Genomic DNA, 25,059 nt, shown 5'->3' on the forward strand with positions numbered 1-25,059 from the left:
AGTATATTAAATATATGTGTGAGTGTATATATATATATATATATATATATGTATGTAATATAATACATATGTGTGTGTATATATATTTTATATATATATATATATATATATATAAATATATATATATATATATATAAATATATATATAAGTATATTAAATATATGTGTGAGTGTATATATATATATATATATATATATGTATGTAATATAATACATATGTGAGTGTATATATATATATATATATATGTATGTAATATAATACATATGTGAGTGTATATATATATATATATATATATGTATGTAATATAATACATATGTGAGTGTATATATATATATATATATATATATATATGTATGTAATATAATACATATGTGAGTGTATATATATATATATATGTATGTAATATAATACATATGTGAGTGTATATATATATATATATGTATGTAATATAATACATATGTGAGTGTATATATATATATATATATATATATATATATATATGTATGTAATATAATACATATGTGAGTGTGTATATATATATATATATATATATTTATGTATGTAATATAATACATATGTGAGTGTATATATATATATATATATATATATGTATGTAATATAATACATATGTGTGAGTGTATATATATATATATATATGTAATATAATACATATGTGAGTGTATGTATATATATATATATATATATATATATATATATGTAATATAATACATATGTGAGTGTATATATATATATGTATGTAATATAATACATATGTGAGTGTATATATATATATATATATATGTAATATAATACATATGTGAGTGTATATATATATATATATATATATATATATATATATGTAATATAATACATATGTGAGTGTATATATATATATATATATATATGTGTATGTAATATAATACATATGTGTGAGTGTATATATATATATATGTATGTAATATAATACATATGTGAGTGTATATATATATATATATATATATATATGTATGTAATATAATACATATGTGTGTGTATATATATAGATATGTATGTATGTAATATAATACATATGTGTGTGTATATATTTTATATATATATATATATAAGTATATTAAATATATGTGTGAGTGTATATATATATATATATGTATGTAATATAATACATATGTGTGTGTATATATTATATATATATATATATATATATTAAATATATGTGTGAGTGTATATATATATATATATATATATATATATATATATATATGTATGTAATATAATACATATGTGTGTGTATATACAGGTGGCCCTCGTTTTACAACGGTTCAATTTACACCGTTTCAGAATAACAACCTTTTTTTCCAGTCATGTTACTGCTATTGAAAAGCATTGAGAAGCAGTGCATTTATTAAAATAACCAGTAGGTGGAGCTGTCCGCTTGTGTTGCAGCAAAGCCAAGCAAGCTGAAATGTATCAATTTAACCAGACCTGAGCTATTGAGCAGATTTCAAAGGAACAAGATCTTCCTGTCTATAACTCAGTTCAGATTGGAATGCATAGAAAGAACTGTTTGCAGAAAAATGCAAGTGAAGTCTGTGTTGTGTGATTATTTTATTTGGTTTATAATGCAGTTTAGCAAATGTTTTTGTTCATTTAACTTAGTTTAATTATATATTCTGTGTTGTGTGATTATTTTATTAGGTTTATAATGTTGTCTAGCATTTAATGTCTTCATTTCAAAGCTTTTAAAATAATGTATTGGGTGTTACTTATGACAATTTTGAGAGGGGCCTGGAACCTATCTACCTCACTTCCCATTGACTTACATTATAAACTGGGTTTCAATTTACAACGGTTTCGATTTACAACCATTCCTTCTGGAACCTAACCCCGGCGTAAACTGAGGGTTACCTGTATATAGATGTGCAGTCACTAGAGGCAGGTGAGGCAGTGCTTCACCTCTCATATGGGCAAAAATATATTTTTTTTATTGGCTTTAAAAAAAAAATTGTAAATTTTTTCCCCCAGCATTTTTTTTTCTCACAGCTATATGTTGTGCAATGAAGAGGCACAATCAGGTCTGCCCACCATTACACAACATGCTGCGCCATCTACTGGATGCAAGTGGTTAAGATCATTGCATGGCTCATTAACTGCTTATTTGAGGCAGTCCTATTTGGGCTGAACCAATCCAGTGAGAGGCATTAGTAAGTGGAACATAGGGTTTGGGCTGGATGTTAAATCATATAAAACAAAACAAAAACGCAAAAAAAAACAACTTTCATATATTTTGTTGCTGTCCTGTGAACCTGCTAGCTTTGCTAAAGTGAAAAAGAGAGTTCTGTTCTTCCCCTCTAAGTGCAGTGGAATGTGCCACTGTCACTTCCTGAATCCTTACAGAGCAGGAAGAGAGAGGCACAGAGAGCAGTGTTTCACCCACATCTTATTAAAGTAAGATTTTACTGAAAGATTCTGTTAGTTAAAATGATAATTTAATGAATGTGGTTTAGTGTTTGTTTACTCTTTTATAGCAGGGTCGTTTTTGTATTTTGTTTACTCAAACTTTACACCCACTAACTTAGCAGCTTGCCTCTGTACTTCACACTAAATTATAGACTAATTTTCTGAACTCTCTGTAGCTCTGCTGTTTTATTACTTTAAAATGCAGTGGTCCCCCCCCCTTGTGTGTGTGTGTGTGTGTCTCTCTCTATCTATCCATCTCTCTCCTTATGTGTTGTTCTCCCCCATGGTCTCTTTCTCTCTCTGTCTCTCTTCCTCCCCCTCTGACTCTCATCCCTTATGTAATGAAAGAATCTATAAGCATAATTTGCAGCATTAAAGTAAAATGTATGTTTTAAACATATTTTAATGGGCATGGATTTCTAGATCTCATAATCAGAGCAAGCATTGTGTTATCTGGCAAGTGTTTCTGTTACAATCCTTTTAGACTAAAATCAGATGTTTACTAAGTTGACCAGTTTTCCAAGACACCATTTAAAGGGACATGAAACCCATATGAAACCCATATGCAAATTTAAATAACTTTCCAATTTACATCTAATATCTAATTTTCTTTATTCTTTTGATGTCCTTTGTTGAAAATCATATCTAAATATGCTCAGTAGCTGCTGATTGGTGGCTGCACATAGATACCTCATGTGATTGGCTCACCCATGTGCATTGCTATTTCTTCAACAAAGGATATCTAAAGAATGAAGGCGTATCCTAGCCACTGCCTCACCATCCTCTGACGTCACTGCACGTCACTTATATATATATATATATATATATATACACTCACATATGTATTATATTGCATACATATATATATATATAGTCTATATATATATATATGTATGCAATATAATACATATGTGAGTATATATATATATATATATATATATATATATATATATATATATATATATATATATATATATATATATAAGTATATTAAATATATGTGTGAGTGTATATATATATATATATATATATATATATATATATATATAAATATATAAACTACACAGGGGTTAAATGCCCCCCATGTAACTACCCAGTATATATTTGCTCTACAAGATTTTAGACATTAGGTGCATCAGTGACAAAGAGGGAAAACTCTTATGAACCGATTAAATGCAAGATAAAGCTCTTCCTAACATCCAAGAGTTAATATCTTACCCTTAAAGGGACACTGAACCCAAATGTTTTATTTTGTGATTCAGATAGAGCATGCAATTTTAAGCAACTTTATAATTTACTCCTATTATCAAATTTTCCTTAATATCTTTATTTGAAATGCAAGAATGTAAGTTTAGATGCTGGCCCATTTTTGGTGAACAACCTGGGTTGTTCTTGCTGATTGGGGGACACATTCACCCACCAATAATCAAGGGCTGTCCAGGGACTGAACCAAAAAATAGCTTAGATGCCTTCTTTTTCAAATAAAGATAGCAAGAGAACGAAAAATAATAAGATAATAGGAGTATATTAGAAAGTTGCTTAAAATTGCATGCTCTGTCTGAATCATGAAAGAATTTTTTTTGGGTTCAGTGTCCCTTTAACCATATTCCCTAACCCCATCCCAATTCCTTTCCCTAACCCAGCACCTAAACCCTAACTCCAACCCTGAACCCTATAGCCCTAACCCAGTCCTGAAACCTAGTGCTAAATACAATCCTTAACCCTAGCCCCCATCTCTAACCCAGTGCCTGAACCCTAGCCCTAAACCCAATCTCTAACCCAGACTTTAACCCTGACAATAAACCCCATCCCTAACCCTCATAACTCAAATCCTTAACCCTAGCCCTAATCGTAATACCTAACCCTATCCTTAACCCTAGCCCTAATCTTAATACCTAACCCAATCCTTAACTATAGCCCTAACCAATTATTACTCCTAGTCCTAATCTAAATCCCTAACTACAGCCCCTAACTCAATTCTGAACACTAAACCCAATCCTTAACTCAAACCCTAATCCCTAAACCCAATTCCCAACCTTAGCCTTAACCCAAATCCCTAGCCCTAACCCTAAAACCTAGTCCTCACCCTCAATGCTTAATCCCAATCTCTAGCCGAAGCCCCAAACCCTAACCCGAGCCCTAAACTAACCCCTATCCCTAACCCAGTCCCTAACCTTAGCCTTAACATTAATCCCTAACCCTATCTTTAACCTAATCCCTAATCCTAGTCCTAACCTCAATCCCTAACCCTATCTTTAACCTAATCCTAGTCCTAACCTCAATCCCTAACCCTATCTTTAACCTAATCCTAGTCCTAACCTCAATCCCTAACCCTATCTTTAACCTAATCCTAGTCCTAACCTCAATCCCTAACCCTAGCCTTAATCCCAAACCATAGCCTTAATCCCAAACCCTAGCCCTAACTCAATCCCTAAACCCAATCCCTATACTACCCTTAACCCCAATCCCTAACAGTACGGTTTTAAAATATTTTCTCATTGATACAAATGTAAAAATCAAGCAAGAGGCAGAATACAGTGCTGGCGACAGTATTTGATCTTTTTTATATCATAAATTCAACCTTTTTAAATTAGATCTATTTTTTCTCTCACAATGTTGGAAAATGCATTTTAAATTGTTTATTTTATTAAAAACAAATAGTAAATTATTCAGAAAGCTAAAATTTAAGTTTTATTTATGTGTATAATTTGAAAAGGATTTTTTTCTCTGCTGATATATAGGGATATATTTGAATTATATTATATAATCTGAAAGTACAGGAAATGTGTCAGAAAATACCATAAACCAATAATAATCATTATGTAATAACTTATTTGGTTGAGTTTGGTGCTGAATAGGTTAATTCTAGTCCAGACACACTAATCATGTGTTATTTAGCATGACATGTGATTGGTCAGTTGCTAGAACCTTGTCCTCACTGGGTGAATAGAAGTCACATGACTGGCAGCACCTGGGTATAAGAGTCTGCTGTGCAGGGTTAGGTATCTTGTTGTCTTGCAGGTAAGATTGCTTTGTGTGAGAAGGTTTGTAGAGTGGTGTGTGGGTGTTTCTTGTGTTAATATTTTAATTCTCTGTGTTCAGTAGGTTCTATGTGGCTTATGCTAGTGCAGGCAGCTGTTTATTCTGGTGAGTAATTTCATTAAAGTGTTTTTTATGCTGTTTGTTTTGTCTCTGTGTTTCAATTTTTTTTTTTTTTTATGAATTTAGTCTGAGATTTCACTATTACCTGAGTTTACTTGTCAGTAGTAGTGCTAGGGAGTAGCCTATTTTATAATTGTTTAATTAAGCATTTATTATCTGACCTTAAACCACAACCACTTGCAACTGAGCACTTTATCTAAAGAGCTGGATTTTCAGTTTTTTATTTAAGGCATAATTTTGTTTTATTAAAAAGCACAGGGTACATTTGCAATAAACTGGTCTTGAGTTCTTTTGATCAAAATACAGAGCACGGTTTCTACAAAGAACGTGTTTGTTACTTTGGTTTCTAATTAAAATTAGGAGATTTAACTTCACCTGCCTAAAACTGTTTAATTGCCTTATTGATTCAGCTCAGTGTTACATCCCAGCTAAAGATGTAATCAACATGAATGTGTTAGTCTTGAATAGATACATTTTTGTTATACTTGTATTAGCAAAAATGTTTCTGAAGTTTGTTTAAACATATGAACCAGCATTTTAAACACAACACTAGCTCAGTTTAAGGTGATTGTAATTACATCACATGACACAAAGGAAAATGAAGCCCAATTTGTTCAGACTGTTTATACTAATTAATTTCTTCAAATTAGCTTTGTTCCCAAGATCTGTGTTGCAATACCTAGTTGGATATATATAGTGCAAAATAAATTGACTTGCTTCTAAGCATACTTCCCTGGTTTCAACAAGATACCAAGAGAACTAAACTTTGATCATTGAAATATTAGAAAGTTGTTTAAACTGCAGGTCCTATCTGAATAAGAATTGGGTTTCATATCACTTTAATTGTAGACATTGGTACATACCTCAGTGGCTTTTTGAGCAGCTGTAGTATTTAAAATGCTGGTGCACTGAATAACTACGCTATGCTGCACATGCACAGAAATACTAACACTAATACAATAAAATTTTACTAGAAGCATCCTTGCTAAATGTATTGCAAAGGTGTTTAATTGCATTTAAATGGATATAAACCCCAAGTGTTTCATGATTCAGAGCATGCAACTTTCCAACAATTTTTTTCTCTTGCTATCTTTATTTTAAAAAGTAGGAATGTATACTTATGAGGTGGCCCATTTTTGGCTCACTACCTGAGTAGCACTTACTGATTGGTGGCTAAAAGTATGAGTCACAAATGTGAAATGATATAGGAACAAACATTTTAAGAACACAATTGCACCGTGCAATTTATAGTTGAATCATGAGAGGATCTGGTTTTCATATTGATGGAATATCCCTTTAATTAGTATTGCCGCTTATTTTTAAGCACACCTGCACATAAACAAATCTCTCACATACTTAAAGGACATGAAATCCAATCTCTTTTCTCTCAGGCTTTAGAGCATGCAATTTTAATTTAACTTTCCAAATTACTTTAACTTTTCTTGGAATCATTTGAAATGAATACCTGGGTAGGCTCAGGAGCTGCTGATTGGTGGTTGCACAAAAATGCCTCATGTTGGCTCTTGTGTACATTGCTCTTAAAGGGACAGTCTAGTATAAATTTAAACTTTCATTATTCAGATAGGACTTTAAATTTTAATTTACTTTTATCATCAAATTTGCTTTTCTCTAGGTATTAGTTTAAACTAAACACAGGTAGGCTCATATGCTAATGTCTAAGCCTTTGAGGGCTGCCTCTTATCACATGCTTTTTAAATCTCTTCAACACAAAGACAGAAATTACACATGGGCACTGTTCAGGCACAGGCTGTTATTAAGATTTAGCACAAAACAATGCTAAATTTAAGACAATTGATAATAAACAGTCATGTGATCAGGGGGCTGGAAAAAGGTTCCTGGATACAAGGTAATCAGAGATAAAATGTATATTAATATAACGGTGTTGGTTATGCAAAACTGGGGAATGAGTAATAAAGGGATTATCTATCTTTTAAAACAATAACCATTCTATGGTAGACTGTCCCTTTAACAATACCAAGAGAATGAAGCAAATTGGGTAACAAAAGTAATTTGGAAAGTTAAATTCTTTCTTTTATCGGAACTTTGAGTTTGATGTCCCTTTAAAAATTTCCAGTCTTTTGCTAAAGGTGCCTTAATCTTATGTATTAACCAGGTAGCTTTAGTAGGGAATAGACAAAGGGAATCAGCCCCATTTATCTCCTCGCCTTAAATAGACTAAACCCAATTTTTTTTCTTTCATGATAGAGCACACAATTTAATAATTTACTCCAATTTCTTTCTCTTGCTAGCTTTATTTGAAAAGCAGGGATGTAACTTTTGGGAGCCAGCCCACTTTTGGTTCAGCATCTGGGTTGTACTTGCTGATTGGTGCTTAAATGTAGCCACCAATAAGCAAGCACTATCCAGGGTGCTGAACCTAAAATGGCAAGAGAACAAGGTAAAACTGATAATAGGATTAAATTAGAAAGTTGCATGCTATCTGTATCATGAGAAGATATTTGGTTTAGTATCCATTCAAGGGAAAGATTGCCAAGCTGACCTATTGATAGGGGTGATTAATACTTACTGTAACTACTTGTTGTATTGTCTTCCCCTCCCCCGCAAGAATTGGCGAATAGCTTAGAGTACTGTTGCAGGTTAATGGAGGACATAAGTGCTCTGTCATAACTTCTGCTCTTTGCAGATTAGAACCCACAAGTTCTCTACTTGGTACAACATTTTATTCTATGCAACTATTAACCATTAGGCTTAGTTACCTCCACATTCACTACCTCAGACCTGGCCATTCTGAGGGGGTTGTTGGCTATTTTTATATTGCACAGATTTGAGGCAGTAAGATACAAGAACACTCCTATGATGCTACTCTGTGATTTAGATCCTTATAGTTCTCTCTGTATATTTTCAGATGACTGACAGAAGCTGATGTCAGAAGATTCCTGCATATTCACTGGGTGAGTTCCTCCCCTACCTGCTGGAGGAAGCATCAAAGACAACACCCCAGAAGATCTTTCTGCTCCATATTTGTTTCAATAAAACTTTATTCCTATTACATGGTGTCCCTTTGTGTTACTGGGAGTGGAGGAGGGGGATGGGCTGGGTTGTGGGGTCTCTGCTGCTTCCTTCTAAGCTTTATTAGGGTGAAGGTTTTGCTTTCTACTAAATGGCACAAAGCTTAGTATAGGATGGTGTTATCTGTCTTTATGCTGTTCAATGCAAGTAATCAAAATGTACTTTTCCAGAGGTTAATGTCTCTGGTTCTTGTGAATGAAGTTTATCCAGAGGAGATCTTTGAGCCCATAGATAAGGATCTGCCTCATATCAGAGGAATATGATTTCTAAACTTTCAATAACATTATCTGCTCCTCAATGTATCAAACTTCCCCCATGTCTGTGGTGGGAATTCCTAGATATAAGACAAAGTCAAAATTCAACTTTAATGATTCAAAGTACTGGGGCTATTTTAAAGATGGTTTAATCTGGCTCTCTTTATATCTATGTAGCCACTAAAAATAGATAGACCAGCAGGCATTGTCCAGTGTAGAATCCCATTTATGCACTACTTGGATAGATGTCTTAGTCAGTACCAGAATGATCACTTCACTTGGCACTCACTGTCATTTGGGGACTATAATCCGTACCATGCACTAATTAGGCAAATGTTAGTTCCACTTTCTAGTACATAAAGTTCCAGAGCACTACCTCATTTCAAGTGGCCCCATAGGAGAAGAACACTGACTCTGGCCCCTAGATACGAGTTTGATCTCCCTGAGAGCATGCACGTTAACATAACTTTCCTATTTCCTTCTGTGATCAAGTTTGCTTTGTTCTCTTGGTATCTTTTATTGAGGAATTAAACTAGGTAGGCTCAGAAGTGCACGTCTTTAGTACACCATGTTAGAAGTGTCTTGCAAGATTGTGTAGCAAAACACTGCTGCCATAGAATACTAGACACAAGCATACTCCTGAGATCTTATGAGCCTACCTAGTTTTACTCTTCAAAAAGATTCCAAGGGAACAAAGCAAATTTGAATACAAACGTAAATGGAACATAACAGCATGCTTCTAAACTTTTACTGTCCCTTAATGTTTAACTATATAATTGACAACTTTATCAGTAAAGAGCTATTGAAACTGCTTAACTCGTGTTATGCTTTTTTAGCATAATAAAGGGACATTTAACATCTAGATGTTTGGTATCTAAAAAGATAATCACTTACCATTCCCCAGTTTTGCATAGCTAGAATACACATTTTACATTTTAATTACCTTGTATCTAAGCCTCTGCAGACTGCCCCTTATTTCAGTTCTTTTGACATACTTGCATTTTAGTCAATCAGTGCTCACTCCAGGGTAACTTCACATGCATGAGTTCAATGTGATCTATATGAAACGCATGAACTAACACCCTCTAGTGCTAAACTGTCAAAATGAGGCGGCCTTCAAGGTCTAAAATTAGCATATGAACCTCATAGGCTTAGCTTTCAACTAAGCTTTACCCAGCAAACAAAAAGATTGCTGTTCAAAATAAATTTGAAAGTTATTTAAAATGACATGCCCTATCTGAATCAAGAAGGTTTTTAGACTTGAATGTCCCTTTTAAGGAGCAATAGGCTTACAAGAACAGTGAACACTTGCCATAGTGTTTCCATGTTCTCCAGACTAGAAAATATGAGTTACTTCTGTATCTTCAGAGGCCCAAAAGCCCATTCAAATGGGACAAGCCTGCAGGAAAAGCAGTTATCGTTAGTTCTTTGTACACAAAGGCCAGTACTTAATTACAAAAATTTCATTATGAGTAGTGATGTTGCGAATTGTTGCCGGCGAACATAGCATGTTCGCATTTGCCTTGGCGGGCGAACATATGCGATGTTCGATCCGCCCCATATTTGTAGTCATTGAGTAAACTTTGACCCTGTACCTCAGTCAGAATACACATTACAGCCAATAAGCAGCAGACCCTCCCAGACAGCATCCATTTTAGATTCATTTGGAAACTGCATTCTTAGTGAGAGGAGGGACAGTGTAGCTGCTGCTAATTTAATAGGGAAATCAATAACTAGGCTAGTGTATTCAGTGTTTACTACAGTCCTGAAGGACTCATCTGATCTCTGCTGTAAGGACAGCACCCCAAAAAGCCCTTTTTAGGGCTAGAACATCAGTCTACTTTTTTTTTCCTGTGTAATCTAATTGCAGTGGCCTGCCAGCGTGTGTCAGGCTCACAGCGTATACTGTGCCCACTTGCCCAGTGCCATCACTCATATCTGGTGTAACAGAAGTGTACATTTAAAAAAAAAAAAAAAAAAAACTTTTTTGACTGTGAAATAGCAGACAGCTGCCAGTACCCAAGATGGCCACCAATAAGGCAGATGGGGAGGGTTAGAGAGCTGGGTTGGGGGCTAAGGGGGGATGCTACACCACAGCATATGTAAATATGCAAAAAAAACTTATTTTAGTACTGGCAGACTTTCTGCCAGTACTTAAAGGGACAGTCGAGTCCAAAAAAACTCATGTTTTAAATAGGGCATGCAATTTTAAACAACTTCCCAATTTACTTTTATCACCAATTTATCTTTGTTCTCTTGGTATTCTTAGTTGAAAGCTAAAACTAGGAGGTTCATATGCTAATTTCTTAGACCTTGAAGACTGCCTCTAATCTGAATACATTTTGACCACTAGAGGGCATTAGTTCACATGTTTCATATAGATAACTGAGCTCATGCACGTAAAGTGACCTAGGACTGAGCACTGATTGGCTAAACCGCATGTCTGTCAAAAGAACTGAAATAAGGGGGCAGTCAGCAGAAGCTTAGATACAAGATAATTACAGAGGTAAAATGTGTATTATAAAACTGTTGGTTATGCAAAACTGGGGAATGGGTAATAAAGGGATTATCTTTCTTTTTAAACAACAACAATTCTGGTGTTGACTGTCCCTTTAAGATGGCGGGGACAATTGTGGGGAGGGAAGGGAGCTGTTTGGGAGGGATCAGGGGTCTGATGTGTCAGGTGGGAGGCTGATCTCTACACTAAAGCTAAAATTAACCCTGCAAGCTCCCTACAAACTATCTAATTAACCCCTTCACTGCTAGCCATAATACACGTGTGATGCGCAGCAGCATTTAGCGGCCTTCTAATTACCAGAAAGCAACGCCAAAGTCATATATGTCTGCTATTTCTGAACAAAGGGGATCCCAGAGAAGCATTTACAACCATTTGTGTCATAATTGCAAAAGCTGTTTGTAAATAATTTCAGTGAGAAACCTAAAATTGCGAAAAAAATTGTTTTTTTTTAAATTTGATCGCATTTGGCGGTGAAATGGTGGCATGAAATATACCAAAATGGGCCTGGATCAATACTTTGGGTCGTCTACTACACTTAAGCTAAAATTAACTCTACAAGCTTCCTACATGCTCCCTAATTAACCCCTTCACTGCTGGGCATAAAACACGTGTGGTGCGCAGTGGCATTTAGCAGCCTTCTAATTACCAAAAAGCAACGCCAAAGCCATATGTCTATTTCTGAACAAAGGGGATCCCAGAGAAGCATTTACAATCTTTATGCCATAATTGCATAAGTTGTTTGTAAATAATTTCTGTGAGAAACCTAAAGTTTGTGAAAAAGTGAACATTTTTTTTTTATTTGATCGCATTTGGCGGTGAAATGGTGGCATGAAATATACCAAAATGGGCCTAGATCAATACTTTGGGTTGTCTACTACACTTAAGCTAAAATTAACTCTACAAGCTGCCTACATGCTCCCTAATTAACCCCTTCACTGCTGGGCATAAAACATGTGTGGTGCGCAGTGGCATTTAGCAGCCTTCTAATTACCAAAAAGCAACGCCAAAGCCATATAAGTCTGCTATAATGGCATGTCTGGCACACAGTGTTGGGGCAAGGGTCCATCTGACCACTGATACCTGGTCTGCAAAGCATGGTCAGGGCAGGTATATCACCTACACTGCGCACTGTGAAGCGGGCGTAACCCTTACACTACCTGATCGATACAGCATCATACCTGATGTTTTAAAGCATGTTATTCCAAACAATTTAGGAATGTTAGGTGATTTATGCCCTTTATGGATTAAAACCAGACTCTGCATCAGCTATGTAATTTTCCATGGGAGTTTTGCCATGGATCCCCCTCCGGCATGCCACAGTCCAGGTGTTAGTGCCCTTGAAACAACTTTTCCATCACTATTGTGGGCAGAAAGAGTCCCTGTGGGTTTTAAAATTCGCCTGCCTATTGAAGTCAATGGCGGTTCGCGAACTTTTGTGTAAGTTCGAGTTCTCCGTTCGCGAACCCAAATTTTTAGGTTCTCGACATCACTAATTATGAGTGGTGGTTTCATTAAAGGACAATGAAACACTTTTTTTTTTATTCAGAGTGCATATAATTGTAAACAACTTTCTAATTTGCTAATATAAAAGAAAATAGTACAGACTCAGCATACAATATTTATAAGGAATGTAACAAAGCATGCAAAAAAGCAATCAAATTAGCCAAAATTGAAAATGAAAAATTAATTGCCAAGGATTCTAAGTCTAACCCTAAAAGGTTCTTTAAGTACATAAATAGCAAAAAATCTAAGAAGGATAATATAGGTACATTAAAATGCGTGGAGGGTAGCATGATAAATAATGACAGGGAGAAGGCTGAGGTACTAAACCAGTTGTTTTTCTTCAGTATACACAAGAGAGGAACCATTGAATGATACTTTGGAACAGAATAGAACATGCCAGTCCATACCACTAACTGGGTTTTGTTTAGAGGATATCAGGAAAAAACTGGAAAATATTAAGGTAAATAAAACTCCAGGCCCAGATGGAATACACCCAAGGGTGTTAAGGGAATTTAGCACTGTTATAGACAAACCTTTACTCTTAATTTTTCAAGACTCATTATCCTCAGGCATGGTACCCCAGGATTGGCGTAAAGCTGATGTGGTGCCACTCTTCAAAAAGGGAAGCAGGGATGATCCAGGAAGCTATAGACCAGTTAGTCTGACATCAATAGTGGGGAAGCTATTTGAAGGGATTATAAAGGATTATATTGATGAGCATATTCGTGTAAACAAGATTATGAGTTCTAATCATCAGCATGGCTTTAGGAGAAATAGATCATGTCAAACTAATCTAATTAGATTCTACTAGGAAGTAAGTAAAAATATAGATAAAGGGGAATGAGTTGATGTGATATACTTAGATTTTGCAAAGGCATTTGATACAGTGCCACATGAGAGATTAATGCACAAAATTAAGGGACTGTGAATAGCTGAAAATGTTAGCTCATGGATAAATAACTAGATAAAAGATAGGGAGCAACGAGTAGTAGTAAATGGATCATACTCAGATTGGACAAAGGTAATCAGTGGCATCCCCCAGGGATCAGTACTGGACCCTGTTTTTTTTAATATTTTTATAAATGACTTGGAGCAAGGATTAAATAGCAACATCTCTGTTACGGTTACCCTTAGTCTCGCTGAGAGATGGACCGCTTAGTAGCCTGGATTCCTATTGCTGAAGAGGGGAGAAACTGCTTTCCATAGTATTCTATATGAGTCTCGCAAATGTAGAATAATCCCCCTTAGCTGTAGTACAGCTAGGATACCCTTCTGCCCACAAAAACGAGTCAACGCTGCGATTGAGGGACAACCAAGAACTGAGGACTGGGATGCCCAGCCTGCTTTTTATTTAGGTTACATGCACACAGGGCACTCCCAGGGGGGGAAGCATAAAATCCCCCATCACACATTTAGACAAAGCCCTTGGACAGGCCACCGCAGATAACAAGTACACACAACAAAACAATTGAGTCCTTCTTATCACCTAGCAGTGAATGCTTATCACAAACTTAATTACAGTACACAATATGCTAGGAAACCTGCCTCAGAAAATAGTTTTCTCAAAACTGAACAGAGTTAACCCTTTATGAAATGATACTTGTTACAGTTTTCTTGGAGCCCTTCTTAGGCGCTGGCTTGGCTGGTTCAGGCATTGCTGCTGGGAAATAAGTTTCTTCACAACAAAATAACTAATGCTTCTGTAACAGTGCTCCCTTTCTGTGGAACACTCTGGCAGACACGGTCTGACCCCTTTTCGGGGCAGACTAAGGCTGTCCAGACCGCTGGTTATGCGGGGCTGAGGTTGGTTTGTCTGGACAACCCGTCGGCGTTGCCATTCTGTTTCCCAGGTCTGTAAGTAATGGTGAAATTGAAGGGTTGCAACGATAAACTCCAACGTAATAGCCTGCCATTATCTCCAGAGACCCGGTTCAGCCACACCAACGGGTTATGGTCGGTGACCAGAGTGAACTCCTGCCCATATAAATAGGGAGTCAATTTCTTTAATGCCCACACCAAAGCCAAACACTCCTTTTCGACCGCTGCATAGCTGACTTCGCGGGGCAGGAGCTTCCGGCTGATGTAGGCAACTGGATGCTCCCCTCCATCTTCGCCTACTTGGCTGAGGACGGCTCCCAGCCCGAACATGGAAGCATCTGTATGGACGATAAAACGTTTGTTAAGGGCTGGAGCCGCCAAGACAGGAGCGTTAATTAGAGCATTTTTGAGAGCCTGGAAAGCCGTTTCACAGTGGGGAGACCACAGGACCTGTCGAGGTAAGTTCTTCTTGGTCAAGTCAGTCAGGGGTTTGGCAAGTGTGCTGTAGTCTGGTACGAACCGTCTATAGTACCCTGCCGTGCCCAGGAAGGCTAGGACCTGAGTCTTAGTGATGGGGGTGGGCCAATTGGCGACAGCTTCTATCTTGGCCGGCTCTGGTCGCTGCTTTCCACACCCCACCCGGTGACCCAGGTACTGTACCTCGGCCATCCCAAAGTGGCATTTTTCTGGCTTCAGAGTCAGGCCAGCAGCCCGGATCTGATCCAGAACCATTCCTATGTGAGCTAAGTGGTCCTCCCATGACTCACTGTGGATCGCTATGTCGTCCAGGTAGGCGCAAGCAAAACTCTGGAAGCCATCCAGGAGCCTATCCACCAAGCACTGGAATGTAGCTGGGGCATTCTTCATCCCAAACGGCATTACCCTAAACTGATATAAGCCGAATGGGGTGACGAATGCCGACTTGGGGATAGCCTCCGGGGCCAGGGGAATCTGCCAGTAACCTTTGCAGAGGTCAATAGTGGTCAGGTAATTTCCCCTGGCTATACGATCGAGTAGCTCGTCTACCCTGGGCATAGGGTAAGCGTCCGTCACGGTCTTTTCATTGAGCCTCCGATAGTCTACGCAGAACCGGGTGGTCCCATCTTTCTTGGGCACCAAGACAACTGGGGAGGCCCAGGGACTATCGGAGGGCTCAATTACCCTGAGTTGGAGCATCTCATCGATCTCCTTCTTCATTCCTATCCTAACTGCTTCGGGGATTCGGTACGGAGCCTGGCGCAAGGGAGCTTGTCCCGGAGTATCTACCTGGTGGGTGGTTAAAGTAGTGTACCCTGGCTTCGGGGAGAAGGTGAGGTGTTTGGACTGTAGGAGTTGGTTGAGCTGCTCCCTTTCAGTGGGGCTAAGTCGGTCTCCTATCTGAACCTGAGCCACTATACCTGTGGGGAGACTCTTCTCTAATAGGTCTGGAATGGGTAGACTGTCGGGGCCTTCCTGAGGGGAACAACATACGGCCGTCACGTTCTCTGGTCGCTCAAAATATTCCTTGAGCATGTTTACATGGAATGTCTTTCTAAGATTGTTGTCGTGGCAGCTAGCTATCACATAAGTGGTGTCTCCCCTTTTCTCTACGATCTGGTAGGGGCCCTGCCAGGACGCCTGCAATTTGTCTGTCTTCACCGGCTTAAGTACTAACACCTTTTGTCCTATGGTAAAGATTCTCTTTCGGGCCCCCCTGATCGTACCATACTTTCTGTCTTCTCTGGGCCGACTGGAGATTAGCCCGCACGGATTTGGCTAATTGCTCCATTCGGTCCCTGAGTTCCAGCACGTATGGCACAATGGGGACACCGTCAGTCTCCATCTCTCCCTCCCAGTGCTCCCGGATCAGGTTTAGGGGTCCCCGTACCTTTCTTCCGTAGAGCAACTCGAAGGGAGAGAACCCTGTCGTTTCCTGGGGCACCTCCCGATAAGCAAAAAGGAGGTGCGGCAGGAAGCGTTCCCAGTCTCGGTATTCCTGAGTGAACGTCTTGAGCATTTGCTTGAGGGTCCCATTGAACCTCTCACACAGCCCGTTCGTCTGGGGGTGGTATGGGGAGCTCAGGAGGGACTTAATTTTGCAAACCTGCCAGAGTTGTTGGGTCAATTCAGCCGTAAATTGGGTGCCTCGGTCGGATAGGATTTCTTTTGGAAATCCTACCCGGGAGAACACCTGTACTAGTGCATTCGCTACCGTATCCGCTTGTATGTTGGATAGGGCGACAGCCTCTGGGTACCTGGTAGCGTAGTCCACTACGGTAAGAATGTAGCGCTTACCGGAGGGACTAGGGGTAGCCAGTGGTCCCACTAGGTCAATAGCAACCCGGCTGAAGGGTTCCTCTACAATGGGCATATTTACTAGATGGGCTTTAGGGTGATCGCCTCGCCTTCCTACTCGTTGACACACATCGCAGGTGTTACAGTAAGTTCTAACGTCAGCGTGTACCCCTGGCCAAAAGAACGTGTGAGTAATGCGGTGTAGGGTACGGGTTACAGCTAGGTGGCCTGCTAAGGGGATGTCGTGGCCTATCTTGAGGATTTCTTGACGGTATTTGTGGGGCACTACCAGCTGTCGCCTACGCTGTCCCCTTTTCTCTGTCCAGCGGTATAGTTTCCCTTTTTCCCATAAGAATGTTTCATTATCTGCCCCGCCCCCTCCGGTCTCTGCTCGTTCCCGGTACTTTTGTAAGGTCGGGTCAGTCTTAGACTCTGTCTCGAAAGCATCTGGGGTGTCCCAGGGTATGGGGCCTAACATGTCAGGCAAGGTCGGGGTAGGTCTTACCTGTGTCTCCCGCACTGGTGAGAGTTCTCGCTCCGTCCGGGCTTGGGCCCGTGTAGTCACTGGGTCCGCCTCGTTGTTGCATACTGGAGCATAGGCAGAAGTCATGGGGCCCAAATCATTGCCCAGTAGTACTTCGGCAGGTAAATTATCCATTATGCCCACGTTCACAGCCCCCTTTCCCGCTCCCCAATCAAGATGCACTTTAGCTGTTGGAATTTTGTACACATCCCCCCCCGCCACTCTAACGGCCACAGTCTGTCCAGATCGCTTGTGCTCCGGCACCAAATGACTCTGTACCAGCGTGATAGTAGCCCCTGTGTCTCTCAATCCCTCGGTAGATCGCCCCTCGAGCCATACCTTCTGCCGATGGTGCTGGCGGTTATCTGAGGCAGCATATACAGGGTCCGCCTCGTGAAGCGGCCCCAAATATTCCTCCATAGGGGCCTCTTGGTTAACACAGAGGGTCCGGGCCGGACGATATGCCCCAGAGGGGTAATTGTAATTCCTGGGTGTCTGGTGCGTATTAAGGGGGCAGCTAGCCATGAAATGCCCTGGTTGCTTGCATCGGTGGCAAGTCGGTCTGGGACGCTCAGAGCTGTTATTGGGTGGTCCTGAGTGTCGGGCGGGCCCTGCGGGCACCGGGGCTCGGAATTCAGCATGAGGGGGTGCACGGTAAACCTCTCTGGGTTCGTGAAGACGGGAGTCATAATGTTCATCGGCCAATTTGGCTGCTTCTTCTAAGGTAGAAGGTCGCCTGTCTCGCAGCCATTCCTTCCCTTGCTGTTCCATGCCATTATAAAAATGTTCTAAGAGAAACAATTGTAAAATTTCCTCACCAGTCACCGCTTTACTTCCGCTCATCCAGTGATTTGCCGCTCTCCGCATTCGGTGCGCCCATTCCATATGGGTATCGTTAGGCTTCTTTTTCGTGCCCCGAAACTGTCGGCGATACGCGTCCGGAGTTACTGCGTACCGTCGCAACAGTGTCTCCTTAACTAGCTCATACTGTGTCACTTCCTCAGCACCCAGAGTACGAAAGGCTTCCAGGGCTCGCCCGGATAGTTTCCCAGACAATATCGTGGGCCACTCCCTGTTGGGAATCTGGTGCAGGGCACATTGCCTTTCGAAGTCCGCCAAATATTCATCAATCCCTGTCTCGCTCTCTAGGAAGGGTCGAAATGCCGCATAGGGTATCTTGGGCCTCCCAGCATTTTCGACAGGGATGATTACCTGCGGGGCTTCAGCATTGCAGTGTGCGTTCGCTAGGTTGAGTTCGTGGGCTCGAGTCTCTCGTATATCCTTGTCCGCTTCCGCCATCAACTGCTGTACCAATTCCATGGAGGGGTTCGGCCCGTACAGTGAGAGCCTCTCCCGAACAATCCTGGTTTTTTCGTCACTAATCGTGGTCGGTGTTTCCGCCATTGTGAAGCTCTGATCCAGTTCGGTCAATTCTGCGATCAGCTCTCTCCTCGGCCGGTTGCTGGCGTACCCCCCTCTGCTTTCAAGTAAATCCTTTAGGGTTGTACGCTTCAATTTTTCATAAGCGCTCTCCATCCGTTCTGTACCTCTCCTAGGAAATCCAGGAAAAATCCCACCGCTGCCGCCAAATGTTACGGTTACCCTTAGTCTCGCTGAGAGATGGACCGCTTAGTAGCCTGGATTCCTATTGCTGAAGAGGGGAGAAACTGCTTTCCATAGTATTCTATATGAGTCTCGCAAATGTAGAATAATCCCCCTTAGCTGTAGTACAGCTAGGATACCCTTCTGCCCACAAAAACGAGTCAACGCTGCGATTGAGGGACAACCAAGAACTGAGGACTGGGATGCCCAGCCTGCTTTTTATTTAGGTTACATGCACACAGGGCACTCCCAGGGGGGGAAGCATAAAATCCCCCATCACACATTTAGACAAAGCCCTTGGACAGGCCACCGCAGATAACAAGTACACACAACAAAACAATTGAGTCCTTCTTATCACCTAGCAGTGAATGCTTATCACAAACTTAATTACAGTACACAATATGCTAGGAAACCTGCCTCAGAAAATAGTTTTCTCAAAACTGAACAGAGTTAACCCTTTATGAAATGATACTTGTTACAGTTTTCTTGGAGCCCTTCTTAGGCGCTGGCTTGGCTGGTTCAGGCATTGCTGCTGGGAAATAAGTTTCTTCACAACAAAATAACTAATGCTTCTGTAACAATCTCTATTTTTGCAGATGATACTAAGTTAAGTAAGGTCATTAGGTCAGAGCAGGACGAACTCTCTTTACAAAGGGATTTGCTAAAATTAGAACTATGGGCAAGTGAATAGAAAATGAGATTTAATACGGAAAAATGCAAGGTTCTACATTTTGGAAGTAAAAATAAGCAGGCTACGTATTTTTTAAATGGGACAAGACTTAGCCAAACACAGGAGGAAAGGGATTTGGGAGTAGTAATAGATAACAAGCTAAAGATGAGTGCACAATGCAGGGCAGCGGCTTCAAAGGCTAATAAGATACCAGCATGTATTAAAAGAGGCATTGATTCAAGGGAGGAAAGCATAATTCTGTCATTATATAAAGCCCTGGTAAGACCTCACCTTGAGTTTGGAGTGCAGTTCTAGGGACCGATTGCTAAAAAAGATATTGCAGAACTAGAAAAAGTTCAGAGAAGGGCCACAAAGCTAATAAGGGGATTGGAGAAATTAACCTATGAGGAGAGGCTAGCCAAACTGGGTCTGTTCTTTTTAGAAAAAAGGCTTGAGAGGTGACATGATTACTTTATATAAATATATTCAAGGCCCATATACAGAGATGGCAGAAGCTCTGTTTATTCCAAGAAAATTGTTTCTGACAAGAGGTCATAATTTAAGGTTGGAAGAAAGGAGATTTAATCTCCTGCAACGGAAACGTTTTTTCACTGTAAGAGCAATAAAATTGTGGAACTCATTACCAAAGGAGGTAGTGAATGCCAATACCATTGATACATTTAAAAATAGTCTGGATAAATTTCTGTATATAAAAAAAATTCATGGATATGATTGCTAGTATTAAATGGGTCACATTTTAATGGGGTTATTTAAGCTTAACTGGAGCTTTTTGTAAGTATTTTAGATTTGTATAGGTTGCACTCGATGGACTTCAGTCTTTTTTCAACCTTATCTACTATGTTACTATGTAATTTACTCCTATGTTTCTTTATCTTGGTATCTTTTTTTGGTTGGGAAGCATTGACGTATGCTTAGGAGCCAGCCCACTTTGGGAACACTATATGGCAGCAGTCTTTCAAGAGCACAAGATGGAAGTACTATTTCCTGCCATGTAGTGCTACAGATGCCTACCTAGGTATCTCTTCAACAAAGAATACCATGGGAACAAAGCCAATTTGATGAGAGAAGTAAATTGGAAACGTTTTTAAAATGCCATCCTCTCTGATTAACAAAAAATGTATTTTGGGGTATCATATCCCTTTAATAAATTCAGCAATTCAATTGCACCTCTAAAGCTAAAACAGCAATTTCTCTTACATCTAATACTCTGCAACTAGTATTGTTAATGTAATTGGATATTTAAAGGGATATGAAACCCAATTATTTTTTTTTTATTCAGATAAAGCATGTGATTTTAAGCAACTTTTTAAATTTTCACCTATTTTTCTTTGTTCTCTTGGTATGCTTTGTTGAATAAACAGCAATGCCCTACTGGTTGCTGACTGAACACATGGTTGAGCCAATGGCAATCATTATATATATATATACAGGGAGTGCAGAATTATTAGGCAAATGAGTATTTTGACCACATCATCCTCTTTATGCATGTTGTCTTACTCCAAGCTGTATAGGCTCGAAAGCCTACTACCAATTAAGCATATTAGGTGATGTGCATCTCTGTAATGAGAAGGGGTGTGGTCTAATGACATCAACACCCTATATCAGGTGTGCATAATTATTAGGCAACTTCCTTTCCTTTGGCAAAATGGGTCAAAAGAAGGACTTGACAGGCTCAGAAAAGTCAAAAATAGTGAGATATCTTGCAGAGGGATGCAGCACTCTTAAAATTGCAAAGCTTCTGAAGCGTGATCATCGAACAATCAAGCGTTTCATTCAAAATAGTCAACAGGGTCGCAAGAAGCGTGTGGAAAAACCAAGGCGCAAAATAACTGCCCATGAACTGAGAAAAGTCAAGCGTGCAGCTGCCAAGATGCCACTTGCCACCAGTTTGACAATATTTCAGAGCTGCAACATCACTGGAGTGCCCAAAAGCACAAGGTGTGCAATACTCAGAGACATGGCCAAGGTAAGAAAGGCTGAAAGACGACCACCACTGAACAAGACACACAAGCTGAAACGTCAAGACTGGGCCAAGAAATATCTCAAGACTGATTTTTCTAAGGTTTTATGGACTGATGAAATGAGAGTGAGTCTTGATGGGCCAGATGGATGGGCCCGTGGCTGGATTGGTAAAGGGCAGAGAGCTCCAGTCCGACTCAGACGCCAGCAAGGTGGAGGTGGAGTACTGGTTTGGGCTGGTATCATCAAAGATGAGCTTGTGGGGCCTTTTCGGGTTGAGGATGGAGTCAAGCTCAACTCCCAGTCCTACTGCCAGTTTCTGGAAGACACCTTCTTCAAGCAGTGGTACAGGAAGAAGTCTGCATCCTTCAAGAAAAACATGATTTTCATGCAGGACAATGCTCCATCACACGCGTCCAAGTACTCCACAGCGTGGCTGGCAAGAAAGGGTATAAAAGAAGAAAATCTAATGACATGGCCTCCTTGTTCACCTGATCTGAACCCCATTGAGAACCTGTGGTCCATCATCAAATGTGAGATTTACAAGGAGGGAAAACAGTACACCTCTCTGAACAGTGTCTGGGAGGCTGTGGTTGCTGCTGCACGCAATGTTGATGGTGAACAGATCAAAACACTGACAGAATCCATGGATGGCAGGCTTTTGAGTGTCCTTGCAAAGAAAGGTGGCTATATTGGTCACTGATTTGTTTTTGTTTTGTTTTTGAATGTCAGAAATGTATATTTGTGAATGTTGAGATGTTATATTGGTTTCACTGGTAAAAATCAATAATTGAAATGGGTATATATTTGTTTTTTGTTAAGTTGCCTAATAATTATGCACAGTAATAGTCACCTGCACACACAGATATCCCCCTAAAATAGCTATAACAAAAAACAAACTAAAAACTACTTCCAAAACTATTCAGCTTTGATATTAATGAGTTTTTTGGGTTCATTGAGAACATGGTTGTTGTTCAATAATAAAATTAATCCTCAAAAATACAACTTGCCTAATAATTCTGCACTCCCTGTATATGCATCCACCAATCAGCAGCTAGAACCTAGGTTCTTTGCTTTTCCTGAGCTTTCCTAGATAAACCTTTAAGCAAAGGATAACAAGAGAAGGAAGCAAATAAATTAATGGAAGTAAATTGGAAAGTTGTTTTAAATTGTATTCTCTATCTGAATCATGAAATATTTTTTTTGGGTTTCATGTCCCTTTAAAGTGGGATAAAAACAGTTTAAGTTTATGTCCAGGTGTATGTTATACCTAGATGCTGGTGTCATCTTATACCCAGACTGACGCCTGCATGACACAGCTCAGATATATAATCTGACATATGCTCAGATGTATACACAGATTGATATCCTATACACGTGTCCATATGGCTATACTTCAGTGTAGATAAAGGCTCACTTGTGCTTATATTTATGTACAAGAATGACTTCTAATTAACACAGTCAGTATAATGCAGGGTATATAGTAATGCTCTTGCCTGAATACAAGCCCCTTGTAGATACTTGTGTCTAATAAATTCTAGACCAGTCCGGTACAGGCTGCTGAGTTACTCATGCTTTCTGATCCTCACTATAAACGTATCTGAATGTAAGACCGTTAATAGTAGATTATAAGTTTGTCTTGACTAGGTAAACTGATGTCATGCCTTCTGCTCCTCACTTACTATAAACCTATCTGGATGTAAGACCGTTAATAGTAGAATATAAGTTTGTTTTGACTAGGTAAACTGATGTCATGCTTTCTGCTCCTCACTCACTATAAACCTATCTGGATGTAAGACCATTAATAGTAGATTATAAGTTTGTTTTGACTAGGTAAACTGATGTCATGCCTTCTGCTCCTCACTATAAACCTATCTGGATGTAAGACCATTAATAGTAGATTATAAGTTTGTTTTGACTAGGTAAACTGATGTCATGCTTTGATAAAAACAGATAAATGTGCAGAAACCCCGTATTCACAGGATGTTTGCTCAATAGCCAAACACATTCATTGTTATATTTGTGCCTAGATGCATGCTCGGGCTTAAAGGGACATGAAACACAAAATATTTAATGTAATGGTTCCATCAGAGCATACAATTTAAAACAACTTTCTAATTTTCTAATATTTGCTTAATTTTCTTGGTATCTTTTTTTGAAGGAGCAGCAATGCACTACTGGCAGCTAACTGAATGTATCCAGTAAGCCAATGATGAGGCATATATGTCAGCCACCAATCAGCAACTGGCTCTCAGTAATTCATTATTGCTTCTTAGCTTACCTAGCTATTCTTTTCAATAAGATACCTAGATAATAGACGTAAATTAGAAAGCGGTTTTAAAATTTCGTGCTCTATCTAAATCATGAAAGAAAACATTTCATGTCCCTTTAATCACCCTAATATTTATATATAATCGCACACCTTTTTTTTTCAGAAACACAATGTCTGTTCATTCACAAGATCAGTTTAATGCATATGGACCTGGATCATGAAATATATCGCCCATAAAAACGTCTCCATAGACAGTGAGGTTGACAAAGTCATACTGTAAAATATGTTCACTTATTCTCAGAAATAATTTCAGTTTCGTGCAGACACGTTTACTGATTTTCTGAAACATAAGTATAAATACAGACACATGACGACAATGATGCAATTATGATGAACCAATACCCACTCATGGCTATCTCCAGCTCCAACAAAACTGAACACATACAAATTCCCAGACAAATACAACTGTACTCATACTGTCTTAAGCACATACATATTCCCAGACAAATACAACTGTACTTAAACTGTCTTTAGCACATACATATTCCCAGACAAATACAACTATACTCATACTGTCTAAAGCACATACATATTCCCAGACAAATACAACTGTACTTATACTGTCTTTAGCACATACATATTCCCAGACAAATACAACTGTACTTATACTGTCTTTAGCACATACATATTCCCAGACAAATACAACTGTACTCATACTGTCTGAAGCACATACATATTCCCAGACAAATACAACTGTAATTATACTGTCTTTAGCACATACATATTCCCAGACAAATATAACTATACTCATACTGTCTTAAGCACATACATATTCCCAGAAAAATACAACTCTACTTATACTGCCTTACGCACATACATATTCCCAGACAAATACAACTGTACTCATACTGTCTTTAGCACATACATCTTCCCAGACAAATACAACTGTACTCACACTGTCTTACGCACATACA

This window comes from Bombina bombina, chromosome 12, assembly GCF_027579735.1.
Source record: "Bombina bombina isolate aBomBom1 chromosome 12, aBomBom1.pri, whole genome shotgun sequence".
NCBI lineage: Eukaryota > Metazoa > Chordata > Amphibia > Anura > Bombinatoridae > Bombina > Bombina bombina.